At 38.3% G+C, this 13,712-nt stretch overlaps 1 long non-coding RNA gene across 1 annotated transcript in view; it reads left to right on the top strand.

Moving 5' to 3' along the window:
- The window catches only part of LOC128629751 (uncharacterized), a 31,349-nt gene extending 21,223 nt beyond the window's left edge, over positions 1-10,126 (top strand). Inside the window, exon 14 of the long non-coding RNA XR_008394123.1 lies at positions 10,043-10,126. This is a non-coding gene — a long non-coding RNA (uncharacterized LOC128629751). The remainder of the gene's footprint in view (positions 1-10,042) is intronic.
- Positions 10,127-13,712: the final 3,586 nt, after the last annotated feature.

Below are 13,712 nucleotides of genomic sequence, written 5' to 3'. Positions count from 1 at the left end.
CTAATTCAAACACAAAATTTTATATTTATTTTATAGTATTTATCCATTATTTTCATGGCTGCACAAAAATCACTGAATTAAACTACAGTCCTAATTAATAATATACATTCTGGTGTGTGTGTGTGTATTGGGTTCTTTTCTGTTTTGGACAAACACTTGTGTAAAGTTTTAGTCTGAAGTAACACTCAGTTTGTGGATTTTATTTCAAATAAGAAGAAATGGTACTGAAAGTTTGCCCCGCCCCATCCGATTAATCTAAAAAATAATCGGCCAACTGATCGATTATGAAAATAATGGTTAGTTGCAGCCCTAATAATTATTAATGAATGAATCATCCCCACTCCTTCCTCCAAGTGGATTTACCATATATTGTGTATGAGTATGGTTCATGTAGACCAGTTTACCTCACAGCTCCATGTTCCCTGATTCGATCCTGAGCTCAGGATACTGTTTATGTGGAACTGCAGTTTCTCCCTGCGTCTGTGCAGGATTCCTCCAGGTTTTCTCCCACCACACATAGACCTACTGGTTGGTGGATCTCCTATGCTATCTTGCCCCAGGGTGTGAATGAGTCTGTGATTCTGTGTCTGTGTGTGTCCGTGGTCTCCTGTGATGGACTGATGTAAGATATATTCTTGCCTCCTGCCCATTAATCCTGGATAAACTCTGGATCCTCCTCAATCCTGAGCAGGATGAAGTGGTTACTGATGATAAATAAATGAGCAAAGTTGACAAACTGCATCTGCTTTTTACTTGTATCTACTCTATGGATCAATATCGTACACTCATATAATTGTCAGATTATTAGAAATCCATGGCTTCTATATGTGAAGGGGAAAATATTGTTAATATAAAATGATATCTAATTCCTTTAATGCAAATAGGTAGAGTACAAAGCCACCTACTAAGCCACTGCAGTGGAACTGCATGATAGAAGTAACAACTTCATTCATGTCATGTTCTGTGAAGAGATTACTACACACCTTTGTAAGATATATTCAATTTCTTGTCTATTTCTGACATGGAACAGCCTTCATTTCTCAAAACAACAATAGACTGATGAGTTTCTGAAGAAAGCTGTTTCTTTCTGGCCATTTTGTGACTGTAATCAAACCCACAAATGCTGATGCTCCAGGTTCTCAAGTAGCCCAAAGAAGGCCAGTTGTAAGGCTTTCTTAAACAGCACAATGGTTTTCAGCTGTGCTAACATCATTGCACAAGGGTTTTCTAATGATGAATGAACTTTTTACCATGATAATCAGATTAGCTAACACAATGTGCCACAGGAACACAGGAGTTGCTGGTTGGTGAAAATGGGCCTTTCCATGCCTATGTAGATATTCCCTTAAAAATCCAGCTATAATAATGACTGTATTTCTGATCAATGTTATTTTAAAAATTCAGATTTTATTCAAAAGCAAGGCAATTTCTGAGTGACTCCAAACTTTTGAACTGTAGTGTTGCTAAAGTCATAAAGTTAATAGTAATTCTCTCATGGTGGTGTTCTAGTTATAATATCAGTACAAGGCACTGTATAAGGTGTGCTACTGTAACAAAAGAGGCAGAACATTAGTTTGGTTTGGAAATTACCAGAGGGTTTGGTCATTCTAGACAGCATGGCTCAGGTTAATTGTCAGTCATAAAATACAATAAGTGGAGAGAGGAAAAGTAAAAGGATATAATGGCTGCATGCTTAAATGATGCACTGATGGATTTTCTGTGCATTACAGTGTGTGTTTTTATGAAACATTGTAAGAAGCAGTGGAATAAGGTGGACTGAGAAATATAGAACATTACTTAATAGGCCTAATACTGAATATACCAGGAGTTTTATTTAGTGTACATACATTTTAAGAATTCATGCTGGTTTTATTTTCTAATTTATTTTACTTTTTTATTCTATGGTATGCTGGTATGGCAAGAAATAAATTATAAATGCTACTTACATTTTAATGGCGTTTTCTAACTCTGTGTGTGTGTTTTAACATAATCTGTTTACAGTGAATTCTATAAAAGATTGGGTATGAATGTGGATTTAAAAATAAACAGCTTTAATCTCTATGGTTACATGAACACAGTACACTAAGTAAAAATCTCTGCATACGGGTGGACTGAAAATGAGGAGATGGGAAGCAGGCTCAAAAATCAGTTCTTTATTTTCCTTCAATATTTCTGTCTCTTTTCAGGAATTTTATTTCACTATGCACAGATCTAGACACGTGGGTCTCCTGTGGTGTCTGTCCCCTCTCTCCCCCTTTTATCCTGCTCATTGAAACACAGAACACCTGTTACAAAATCCTGCACAGGTGTAGATCCTTACCACTCACTTTTCCCTGGCTCCGCCCTCCATTCACAAACTGGTGTTCAACCAAACCCCGCCTCCACAAATAAGTAGTAGGCAACTTCTATATTTCCCAGTCTACCTCATTTCCCTGCTTATTATGATGTTTCATAAAAACACCATTTAATACACATAAAATCCATCAGTCCATCATTTAACCACCAACCCATCATTTAACCATAGGTGTGAGGTGTTTCATGCATCTCTTCCTGTAAATCCCTTCACTTTTCCTTTCTTCACTTACTGTATTTCCAGTCTTTCCCAATTAACCTGAACCATGTTGTCTAGAATTACCAAACCATGTCTGAAAATGATTCAACTATAAACATATGTACATGACAGATTATTAATTACATACACTTTGTTAGTGTTTAGTGGTATTGCCTGTTCATTGATTGAACTTGGAGTAGCCTTCCACAAGCTTCTCATGATTTGCTGTAATTTGTGCTCATTCCTCCGGACAGAACTGTTTTGAGGGCCTCATTGCTCAGACATGCTTTTTCACTTCAGTCCACAAATTTTCTTTGGGAATCAGGTCAGGGTGTTTTTGATGGCCACTCGAGTAGATTTACCTTGTTGTCTTTACAACTCGTTACAACTTTGGAGGTATGCTTAGGAGCATTGCCTTGCTTTACATTTTATTTTTTCCCAATAACCTGTGTTCAATTTCCCTTACTCGCCCTACTAGGCCAAAACCAGTGTGCACTTGCAGCATGAGGAGACGTGTGTGTAGTAGGGTGTTGTTTTTTTAAACTACTATATTTTCTATAGTTGCTATCTAAAATGACCTTTAATACAGAGGAGGTGGACTATGGGGAGGTGCAATACCAGTACCCTGATACTAACATAACAGAGGTTCTCTTTTTTTTGGTGTACAGACAATGCTAATGTTTCCTCTTCGTTACTTGACAAAGTTATTATTTTAGCTGTCGAACACAGTATATTGGAGTTGAAATGAAAGAATGAATATTGATATTTTATTTCCACTCCAATATACTGTGGTAAAAATATATATTTTTAAAAACAATAACTTTGCCAATGTCCAAATATTTATGAACCTGACTGTATCTGCTGGGTCTGCAAAAATAATGTAATAAATAAAAATAAAATAAAAAAAACAGCTTGGATGGTCATTGTGCATGTTTTTTCTAGTCCAGTCAACTTTTCTGATTTTTATGGAATTAATTAATTAATTTTATTATTAATATTATGTTTTTTTCAAACATCTTGCAATGTGCTCTTGGACACATTAGTGATGGGACCTGGAGTCACTGGGTGTTTCAGGTCTTTAATCCTAAGACTCCCTGGACCTGGCCTATGTCCAAATTGCTGATCACCCTCCAGAGCCTTCTTGAAGCTCTCTCAGCAGCCTCTGTGGTGTTCCTGATAGTTCTTTTCATTTGTTGTCCTGTGATGTTAAGATGCTTTAAGGTGTGGTAGAGAGACAGGCTGGAAAAGTGTCTCCAGCACACAACGGGATCCTCATAATAATAATAATAATAATAATAATAATAATAATAATAATAATAATAATAATAACAACAACAACAACTATCATATGCATGGAGTTTGCATGCTCTCCCGATGCTTCGGGGGTTTCCTTCAGGTGATCTGGTTTCCTCCCCAATTCAAAGACATGTGTTGTAGGATGATTGGCATTTCCAAACGATCCGTAGTGTGTGAGTGTGTGAGAGTGTGTGTGCAATTGTGCCCTGCAACAGGTTGGCACCCTATCCAGGGCTGTCCCCTGTCTTGTGCCCCAAGTCCCTTGGGATAGGCTCCACACTCCCCCCACGACCCTGTGTAGGATACGCAGTACAGAAAATGGATGGATGGATGTCCCAAATCAATGTCACTGCTACAGCAAAATCATAGAACTTTGGGGAAATTAAACTTATGCCAGAAAATTCTACTGAGCTTCGTGCCACTGCAACATTATTTTTTTTAAAACTTATGGCTCAATACTAAACCTACCAAAAGTTTCTCACTCCCATTTTCTGTCTGCCAGATCATTTAATAAATAAGCTAAAACTCTACAATGGAAACAGAAAGCAAAGTTAAAACCAACAATTTATTTTCAAAGGTTATGTAAACATCTCAAAATCACAGTCTCAGTGTTTAAGTCTAAGCTTAAAACGTATTTGTTTACTCAAGCCTACCCTGACTAGATTCTGTTCTACTACTTCGCAGTAATAATTATCTTTTTTCTCCCTCTCTCCTTTCGCCGAGCCCCACACGAATTTATGGAGATACTAGAGATCCTGATCCTTTCTGCCTCTGGATGGAGCTCAAATCTTCTCTAATTCCAGACTGCTGGGACTACGGCTGCTCCTAACGCCATACAGACTTCATATAAATCCATAATGAACTTTTTCACAATATCTGTTGTTACCCAGATGAGGATGGGTTCCCTTCTGAGTCGGGTTCCTCTCAAGGTTTCTTCCTCTTAAAACATCTTAGGGAGTTTTTCCTTGCCACCGTCGCCACTCAGTGGCTTGCTCAGTTGGGATAAATTCACACCTTTAATATCTGTATACCATGTTGATATTTCTGTAAAGCTGCTTTGAGACGATGTCTATTGTAAAAAGTGCTATACAAATAAAATTTAATTGAATTGAAAATATACTGTACCTCTGTTAAACATTTCACAATAATCAGTAGGAATAAGTGGAACTAAATCTTATACAAACTGTACATGAACATGGTCAGAAAGATTCCAACAGGAATTTGAAATGTGAACCTTCAATTAAAACTGGAGTACGTGAGTGAGGGGTGCGCTGCTGTTACCTGTACTCCAGCAGTGTAGTGAGTGTGGTTTGTTTGGAATGGTTTGAGTTTTGGATAGATCAAGCTAAATAAAACATTTAATACACATGGGTAATAATGTCTGTTTTTATATTATTTAAGTTTTTACGCGAAACATAATCCAAAATGATGTACAATTAAAGGTTAGTATAATTAGCCTACACTGAACAAGTTAAGTGATATATGTGCACACATACTAATCATGGGTCCAAATATTGCTAAATTTAGCTGAATTATAAAAGCCATTAGTCGTACTGAATGAAGAGTCGTTTGGGAGTTTATTGCTGAGCCAAATGAACTGACTCACTGAAAAGAGCTGGAATAACCATCACTAAATTTGTGTATCTTTGATTCCTGTATGTGTCTATAAATCTTTACGTGCCCTGATGTTGCCATGCCAACTGGTCACTGACGTCACGATTGCAAGGAACTCAAAGCAAAAAAATAAATAAATACATAATAATAATAATAATAATAATAATAATAATAATAATAATAATGTAACTGCTGTTTTTCTAAGTTGAGCAGTGTAAGTGTAAATTCTTTTGGCGTGAGGTATTTGTGTTGCACAATGATGAATAATTTGCTGTATATTCCTCTTTAAACAGTGCCTATGTCCAGTGATGAATAATTAGTAAGATTTGATGGTAATATTAGTCTACACTTATTTTCAAACTTTTTGTAACACATTTTCTGTCTATTCCAGATGTGTGGAGTCCTTCACATTAGAATAAGATGAATAGTTGATGTTGAATTAGGATATGCATGGATTACATGTGTCTGGATCGGACAGTGTTGCATGTTACGTGGTGGTTTCTTTTGCTGTTGATGTGACCTGTTGTTGTGCTGATGTGGGTCTCACTGCAGTGACATGTTTATTAGTTTAGTTCAGTTACAGTCTCTTTGCAGCAGTGTAGTTTGAGAGACTTGTTTCTTTACTGAACCGTAGACTGTTGAATAGAATAAAGTAATGTCTGAATATACAAATATATATTATATACGGTGTGCTATGGATATGTAATACAATGTATACGAAACACAAGTCTCAATATTTAAATAAGACAGTGCAATGGTCACAAACACGAGGAATGGAGCGTATACTGCACAATCTGTGAGTGAATTGAAAGTCTTTATACTGTAGCTGTGATTGTGCTGTGAATTTAATGCAGGTGTGTGATCTGGGATTTTCAGTACATGGCAGAGATGTTTGTGGGCCGCAGTGCAGGATGGGAAATGTAGTTCGTGACATGAGTAGACTTAACACCAACTTTATAGGATCAAATACAGTTTAAATGAAATGGATACATTTATAATGGAACTTTTTTACGCCTTTCACAAACGGTGCTCAGCGAAGGAAACAAATTTGTATTAAATTGAAACCAAGCTCATAGATGATAAATTTTGTTAGACTAGTTAAATACACATACGCATTACTCCTGATTAGAGAGATTTACAGAAAGTGAAGAAAGTTTAAATGTCATGTATGAAGGGTCTGAGTGATATTTTGAGTGTGGTACAGTTGTAAGTTAATAAGGGACAAAGGGGTGCGTGCATGTCTACCCTTTAAACTAAACACTATTGTTGTACACAGTAAAAAACAAATTCAATAGGATGTTTTGAATAAAAATGAGTGGGATAAAAGAGACTAGAGAACTGTAAATACATGTCTAGATCTCAACCTCATTTACTCTATTTTAGTTCTGTATTATTGGGATTATCACTCGTTAGCACAGATGGGATATTAACATGTTAGATTAATGTACATCACAAATAGTCCTAGACTAAAGGATTTAGTTTTTTCATTCACCAGAAGGATATTAAGAAAGGAATTCAGGAAGGGAGAAGAATGAATCTTTGTTGTATTTTGTTGTATTTTTGCAGACAACAGACTAGAACTCTTTGACAGATTAACTAAACATGAGAGTAGAAGACCCCTTTATGAGAGGGGGTATTCCAACGAATGATATTTGATTAGAGAAGTACATTACACGGAGATGAGAAAACTGAAGGGATGGGAGATTAAATCAAGTATTACAAAAAAAGCAGGGAATTAGCCATCACCTGTGGAAAGAGCCATTTTATTTATTTATTTATTTATTTATTTAGCCTTTATTTAACCCGAATAGCCTCTCTGAGATTACTTCAGTAATTTTTAAATGATTTAATAGACCAATTTAATCTATTTAATCTATGCAGCAATATTTCATGATCCACTGTGTCAAGCCTTTGATAAAACAGTAAACAGGGAAGTGCAGTAATCACCTTTATCTAGAGATTACACAATATTGTAAAATAGTAAACTAATATATTTATCTTTCATATCAATTCTGTATTTTATTCTTCATATACACATTACAAAAAATAGTACAAATCTAATCAGCCCCTTTGATCTATGCCAAATATCTTAGTTCTGAAAATCTTTTCAGCTTGCTTTAGGTAGAGTTTCAATTTTCAGTCTCAGTCGGACCTGGACAGAGTGCACCTTCTCCTGAACTCTTGTCCCCGACAGCAGAGCCACTTATTGGCAACTAAATCAAAGACTAAAAGAAATATTTACAAAAGATTTATGAAGTTGCTTGGATATCAGTGAGCACTGATTTTGTTTCCAATTTTCAGTAAAATTGAGTACATTAATAAAAATAACCAAATACGCCAAGCATTTTCTGCAGAGGTGCTTACTGGAAATTTACCCCACGTACTGCCCACAAAAACTGGGCATTCAGCATGCAAAGTTCTGGTATCCGCTTCTCCACTCTTTAGTAGGTTGAACCAAATCCCTGCTGAACCCTGTAGAATAAGTGAAGTGAGAGCCATGTGCCTCATGATCTTATTCAAATGTAGAAATGATTACTAGGTTCACTAACACTTTTTGGTGGAAGTGCAACACCAACATCAGGAAACACAGCTTCAAAATCAAGTTCATCACTCATCTGAGACAGAACAGTCAATTTTTGAATGATATTGATATAATGAGGAACAGTATGGGTGTAACGTAGAATACACTGAATGTCAGGCCTTACACGGTGATGTAGTGACATTGGAGGCAGAGCAGAGAGACAGAGTGGTGAGGCCATGAGCTGTAATGGTATCTTCTGCAGAGCAGAGGGGTAGGGGGATGTCCTCAGTGCAACCACGCAGCGGAGTAATGACTTCAGCTGAGTAAGGAAGCAGAGCAACCAAAGTGGAGCAGGGAGGGTGGGAGATGATTTTACCTAGGTTGTGAGCCCCCTCCTCAAAGAATTTCCTGAGGGGGCACCTGGCATTGAGCCATTTGAGTGGCTCTGACCCAAATTCCCTTCCCCAGTAGTTCCCACATCAGGCAATTTTTCTCCCCTCTACAAAGGTATGACAAAGAGTGGCCTCAAAGTCTGGGATTAAGCATCCGGCCTGGCAAGTGCAGGCAATCCCAGTTAATCAGCCTGGAATATTCTGGGTAACTGAGTTCCCCCACACGGCAACTCTTGCGGTGCACTTCTGCTGTCCTCTGCTGACTGTGCGAGGTGTAGCACAGCCTCTTACAACTCACTTGTGCCTTAATACGTCTTAAAATGCTACAAGCAACATATGGAGAAATGAAGCATTTGTTTTAATCCTATGTGCCATGATATGGCAGTGACAATTCCATGGATGCAGCATTCTCTTTTAGTGAAACACAACACAAGTTTTAATGCATTAAAAAGCCCTTTTTGTTGGAAAGAAACAGAATGGTAATGGGTAGCTGATTGGCCTACAGTGAGTGACACATCATGTGTAAGTGAGTTCTTAAAAGAGCCGGACACTGCCAGTACCAGCAGTGTGATCCTGACTCCAGGACAGGAGTCAAAATGGGAAAGGCACAGCTGCACAAAAGCATTCCAAATAGTGAGACCCCTTGCTCACAGAAACAGCACACAGGCCAGTATACTATTTCCCAAAGCACCAGCTCAGCCTAAAACGTCTCTTTACGTAAGTGCCTGATGAATGTGAAGGTGTCAGGGTTGGACTAAAGTCGGAACAAACTGAACCAGTGGACAGAGAGTATCACAGCGCGTACTCTCATTTAAAAAAAACAGACATGGAAAAGCATTAAGTACATTGGTAGTTGGGCTATAATGCAGAAGAGTGACACGGCACTACACACAGCCAGCTGCTATTCCTGGGACAACACCACTGATGGACTCTGCATGGTCAGATGGGAGAACTATGCAATAATACATTTTATTTGTTGCCGCCTTTCATAACACTCAAGGATACCTTATAAGAAAGACAACATACAGATATAGCCGCAAGCGGTGATTATCGGGATCCAAGCACAAACTGCTTGTGTACAGTTATACGATTGACCATGTCTCTTTTCAAATATAATACAAGTCTTTAAGTGTCTCTACATGGAAGTGTTATTCTATGTACTATATTACAATATACAAATAATATTGTCTTCATTTTAGTTGGACAGCAATGCATTCAGTCATGTCTAGCAACTTAACAAATGTTTTCAGTATTTAGGATAAATAAAAATGAAGGTATTTTGAAGATCACAGATTTCTTTTGCAAACGGATTAGGCTTAGATGGTTTTAGACTTTATTGCACTAGACGGTAGAGTAGTGCGTAGTGTAAGTACATGGTGTAAGTGTACAGTACTTCATTAAGGACACTACTTTAATATTTACTCTCCGAAGTGTGTTTTCAGTACAGAAGTAATGTAATGAGTAAACGCACCGTGCAGACCAACTAATCGAAAATGAGATTCGTTTCCAACGATTTTCATAATCGATTATTATCGATTAGTTGTTGCAGCTCTAAATATAATATAACATTTGCAATCACTGTGATGGAGAAAATATGGAATGCAAAGTGCAATCTTCTTTATTGATCTATTTGTTTATATCCCTATTCCATTCATTTCTATGATTTAGTCATCTGGTGGGCGTGGTTGAGTGCGCAGGTGCGTCATTCAAACCGAGCGAGATGACCGTTGAGAATCAGCGCGAGACAGCTCCATTCAGGTAAATTGAGGTACTTCTGTTGGTTGTATGAATAAAACACATCACGATTCTGATTAGCGTAGATTTACTACAGGCGCATTATTATTATTATTATTATTATTATTATTATTATTATTATTATTAATATTAGTAGTAGTAGTAGTAATTATTATTCCTCTAGTTCGCTCCTTCAGTGTAGTGTTTATACTTCTTACACGTTAAACAATCTCCATTATTGCGTTTTAAACATGGATATGACAGGATGGATCCCTCAGCTTGCCTTAAATTGACTCTTTATGACAATGGAAAACAATTCTCTTACAGTTCCTGTGAATAAAAGCTAAAGAGTCTCAAACTCTTATTTATGAGGCTCATCAGGGCTCATACAAGCTTTTAGTCATTTAAAGTAATATCACTTTACTCTTAACTGTTCTTTGTGAGTGGTTTTTAAGATTGTTTTCACTGTAAACTGTCCTGTGGTATCTGTCATTGGTCTCTTTTGTATTACTGGGTGTCTTGTTTACATCCAGAACTGTGTGTGTAAGTGTGCACTGTAGGATCGGTATAAACCAGCAACAAATTCCTTGTATACTCCAGCATACTTGGCCAGTAAAACTTATTCTGATAACTTGGGTTTGGACCTGCATGAAGTTGCCACCCTCACCCAATGCAAAATGTCGGCAAAATTGTCTCAATCGTTTGTGCTCCGTTTGTGCCATAAAAATTTTCGTTTGTGCTGCTTCGATTTTGAAGATATTTAAAAGAATATTCATAGGTCATTCTGAGGTCTCTCAGACTCCCCACATGCTCCTAATTCACCACAAATATTCTCAATCGTTTGTGCTGCTTTTGTTTTTAAAATATTAGACATTGACTTATATGCACAAATCTCCTTGGTGTGAGCACACTTTGAGTCGAAGTGCTGAAGACTTTTTCAAGACAAATCATATCATCATTTCTTCAATAAACAATTCTCTTTACTTCATTCACTGGTCTCTCATGATTGAACTTTTCATTTATTTACAAGGAGAATCATGTTACACTTCACTCCCACCACTAGGTGTCAGGGACACTTCTGTTCTCGATGCTCTAGTGGAAATTAGTGTTAGTATAGGGAAAGTCGATATAGTTACTAAATCAAAATTCTGGCCAGTGTAAGTACAATGTTTTAACACTGTCAGTTACAATAATATTAGTTAACTTCAATCATAATGGTAAAACATTCAAGAGAGCTAAGATTGTCAATGTTTATTGAACAGAAATCTCACTGCTAATACTAATATGGCTAATGTAGCTATGAAATGCTAATTACCGCTGCACATGGTACCCATATTAGTTTTTTTAATACATTGTGCATCTAAGGGTCCACATTACCATATTGGTCCTAATATAAGATATAATATCCTTATACATTATTACTAGATTATATTTTCCTTGTATTTTGGCAAATACAGTCATACATGAAAACATGTTTATACTGTACATGACATTTTTTGCATCAGGATTATTTCAGTGGGTAATTATGTTTTGCTTATGCCAGATGCCCAAGAAACCAGCAGTGGACAGGGATTCCATTTTCACAGTCCTCCCTTCATCAAAAGAGGCCATAGTCCAAAATGTCAACATAGCTACTCCTAATCAGAGCATCTGGACAGAGCTTAGTGAGCAGCTAGAAAACAAGATCACTGCAAAGGCTCTATATACTTTTGTTAAATTGAACAGACAACATCTGGACTGCTTTAGGGTTTATTTATGAAAGTGATCATGAAACAAGTGGCAGTAATGATGACACTCATTTTGAGCCAGGTCCCTGCACATTTGTCTTTAAAAGAGCCAAGGTCTATCCATCAGCCGCAGAGAAATTCATAGAAATCAGAGGCAACTGTGAGGAATGTCATGGCCACATTCACATAAAATGTGACGGAGAGCCTGAAATGAACAGCCCAGTGGTGCTCAAGTGCTGAATTAAAAACACTGACTCCCTGCACACTGGCTGTTCGAAGCATGCGATGTCTGGTAACTTGCCTGTGCAGATAGTCAAAGAACTGTGTGAGGAAAGAATGGAACCCTGTTTATGACAACGTGGCAATTTTTTGGAGCACACTTGGTAGTGTGCGGAAGCATCGGCACGTCCCTAATAGCAAGTGCACACAGCTGAAACATTCTGTACCATTTTAACATGTTATTTATTCCACCATGGCAGTTGTTCAGAGCACATTTGTAAGCATGCGAAAGTATCGGAACGTCCTTAAATAGCAAGAGAACACAGCTGAAACATTGTAATTTTTAAGTATGTAATTTATTCCACCATAGTAGCTATTAAGGGCACATTTTTAAGCGTTTAAACGTCCCTAATAGGCAGAGCATGCCGTTTTTTTGCTGCAGGGTGGTTCCTACTAGGTCTGCTAATGGGACCGCCCTCCTGACTGGCTGCCTATAAAGTCACCCGCTCTAGCGGTGCTGAGCAGCGAGATGTCACAGAGAAGAGTGTGTCCAGTTTGTCGGCGTTTCTACACCAACGTGCAGGCTCATCTCGCCCAGATTCATCAGCAGGGTCCAGAGGAACGCTGGCTTCACCTGGCGGCAGCGAGCGAGCGGGTGATATGCGGGTGCTCTGGACTGCCCGGTGTCTGCATGTGGCAAGAAAGGTTTCCGCCGGCTAGACTGCCACCTGTTCCACCTTCACCAGCTCGCCGGGGACACGGTCAGGAAGCTACTGCTCAGCGCCAAAATAAAGCTGCAACAACTGCAAGCTTTCGGTGAGACGAACAAATCTAAAAGTTGCAAATGTTCTGAACTGATCGAAAAGTAGCAAAACTCTCCGCAGAATTTGAGCGGCTGCAAGCGCTAGTAGCCCGGAAAGAGTAGTGGCTCTGTGGGTGAGTACCTAAACTATCTCTAGGCCTATTTTTATTGTGTGTGGGCGGCGGACTCCAGGTGGTCGCCCGGGGTGGACGTCCCAGGATGAAATTTGTTTTTCTTTCACTGATCCCCCCCCCCCCTTTTTTTTTTCTCTTTTCCAGAGCCAATGTTAAGTGTACACGGCTTGGCTGACAAGTCTCAGAGATGTCCCCAAAGCCGCGGCCAATGGCAAGCAGGAGAGGAGACACGTCGAGCGCTTCCTTCACTTTATGTGGGCCAACACAGACAGTCCCCTGGCAGCTGCTGGCTCATTACCCAAAAACACTTAAAATTTAACATAGAAGCCAATACTCACATCAACCTCTGAACCCAGTTGGAGATAGAAAAAAGACACCAGCCGTGAGTGAGAAGAAGCAAGGGTCCAGATTTATTGTTCCGTTCCACCACACGAGATCCACACCGATGAGAATTCTCAGAAGTGATCTGATACCCTGAGCTTAAGCTCCAGTATTTATACTGTAATTACACAGTAAATAACCCATATGTTTCAAGAAGACTATGATATCAATACCAATAGGGTTAAAAAAGAGCTATTCAACTTACCATTAGCTCAAAAAACAGGGCTTTTCAACTTACAAATATAATCAAAACCAAGGGTTTTCAAATAACCATTAGCTTCAAAAGTGGAGAGATAAAACAATCTAGAGTGACCTTGGTCTTACTATTATCTCGCTGGGGG

Source organism: Ictalurus punctatus, unplaced genomic scaffold (assembly GCF_001660625.3).
Source record: "Ictalurus punctatus breed USDA103 unplaced genomic scaffold, Coco_2.0 Super-Scaffold_100, whole genome shotgun sequence".
In the NCBI taxonomy this organism is placed as follows: Eukaryota; Metazoa; Chordata; class Actinopteri; order Siluriformes; family Ictaluridae; genus Ictalurus; species Ictalurus punctatus.
The sequence above is the reverse complement of the archived record's forward strand: the minus strand, read 5'-3'. Positions and strand labels throughout refer to the sequence as shown.